Consider the following 1,908-nt stretch of genomic DNA (forward strand, 5'->3'; position numbering starts at 1 on the left):
GCCCGCGTACCACAAAAAAAAAAAAAAAACAAAACAAAACGGCAAGTAGGTTTTGTCCCACTCTCATGGCTCCCACAAGTATCTCCAATATTTACCATCAACGCTTTCAGAGTCTTTTCCTCATATACTCAGGACACCCCAACTCACTCCCACCGCACAGTTCCAACGACTTGTCCCCACTGTAGGCCCCCCAAGCTTGGCCAAACTGTCCACAAGGCCCTAGCCTGAGAACCTCAAGGCCCCCATCCCAGGTCCAGGCGAGGCTCCACTCCCAACCTCTTGACAAACCCCTGATTGCAGACACTGCCCATGTGGGCGCCCTCATGCCAGCACTCCCAGCGGGGTCGCCGAGACTGAGAAGCGCTGCGGGCCACACGGGAGCAGTGTGGGTGGGCAGCGCGCTCCTCGGCGTGTGCCAGGTTGCTGGCTCTTTGCACGTCGCGCGCGTGGCCGCGGAAGCGGGTGCGTGGCGGCACTAGGCCCCCACCCGCCCCGGGTCCCGCATTCCGCCGTCTCCTCCAGGGTGGCAAGAGTAGACAGCGACTGAGCTGGGAGTCCCTCACCTCTCTCGGCGCGACCACAGCTCCGCCCAGCTCCGGCTCCTTCGGCTCGGCCACTCATCGGCGTCCAGCGCCCGCTCCGAATATATACCCTCATCCGGGGGGCCGGGGCGGCAGGGCGGGCCGGGAGCTGGGGCCAAGGGGAGCGCCGGCCCCGGCCACCCCGCCCCTCCGTCGCCGCGACGAGTGGCTACCCGCGCAGGGAGGAGTCGCAAACACCGGCCCAGACACGTCAGCGCCCACAGCTCAAGCGACGAGGCGGCTGCGGAGAGGAGCGCCGCGAAGGAGCGGGGCGGGGAGGGGCGGGGCCTCCGCGTCACTCATTCTCCAGTCCAATGGGGATGGCGCGAGGGTCCTGTCAGTAGGTGGCCCCGCCCCCCAGCGTCCTCGCGGCTGGGAGGGGTGTACTTTGCGTTCGCTGGGTGGGGCGAGTTCCGAGCCCCGCGGTGGTATCACGGCTGGGCCCTAAGATCTCTGACGTCACTGTGTTGTTCCTCGAGGTGCCCTCCTGCGGCTCCTAGTCTTCCCTGTGGCCCCACGGCTCGGGGTGGCCACCTTTTCCCAAAACGGACAGCGGAGCTGGACTTGAAGCTGTGTCATCCGGGTGGCGTGTGTCCGACCACCCACACGGAGGGCTGCGAAAGCGCAGCAGCGACGTCTCAGCGCAGAACCCCAAGGCCCTCTGACCTTGCGCTACTATTTCGTCTTAAGCTGGCCAGGTAGTCAGGGCCCTGACCGTCTTTCTGTTCTATGGTGTTAGGGGTCGCAAGCCTGTGAAGCCAGACCCATTTACCTTTACACAAAGGGGGACCAAAAAAAAAAAAAAAAAAACCAAGAGAGGAAATGCAAGCAAATTTATTAGGTAACCTGAGAAAATGAAAAGCGTGCGCCATGGAGACTAAGCCCGATGTCAGCTTTGTGTGACTGTGGTCTTAACCTCTCTGGGCCTCAGTATATGACACAAAAAGTGTTGGACTGGTTGACCTCCAAGGCCGTTGCTATGCGACTGGTTATAATTGCCTGTATACCATATAACCTTGTGTGGATGTGCACATGCGATTATATGCTCGGCACTGTGCCTTTAAAAGCTGTGTTTACGCGTGGCACTTGGCACGGTTTCTGCAAGAAGTCCAAAATGTTGAAATACCAAAACATCTAGATTTAACAAAATACCTGACTAAGAAATTCAGGCATCTCGGTGCCTTTCTTCTACCTTCTTGAGTGCAAAAGCCTTTTAATTTTATCAGTTTCAAAATCATCCACTGCATTAAGTAACTGAAAAATTTACCCTGGATGAGTAATGCTGGTAGTTACACATTCAGGAGGTTGAACACTATCTTTCATGATC

The 1,908-nt window shown here is 57.8% G+C and overlaps 1 protein-coding gene across 3 annotated transcripts in view; it reads right to left on the reverse strand.

The window, feature by feature from the left end:
* The window catches only part of UAP1 (UDP-N-acetylglucosamine pyrophosphorylase 1), a 39,574-nt gene extending 38,744 nt beyond the window's left edge, over positions 1-830 (reverse strand). Inside the window, exon 1 of one of the 3 annotated variants that reach the window (XM_007457409.1) lies at positions 564-830. The gene's annotated coding sequence lies outside the window, so the exon portion shown is untranslated. The remainder of the gene's footprint in view (positions 1-563) is intronic. The other 2 variants (XM_007457407.1, XM_007457408.1) reach the window with 2 other exon arrangements.
* Between the last annotated feature and the right edge of the window lie 1,078 nt (positions 831-1,908).

This window comes from Lipotes vexillifer, unplaced genomic scaffold, assembly GCF_000442215.2.
Source record: "Lipotes vexillifer unplaced genomic scaffold, Lipotes_vexillifer_v1.1 scaffold1048, whole genome shotgun sequence".
NCBI classification, from domain to species: Eukaryota; Metazoa; Chordata; class Mammalia; order Artiodactyla; family Lipotidae; genus Lipotes; species Lipotes vexillifer.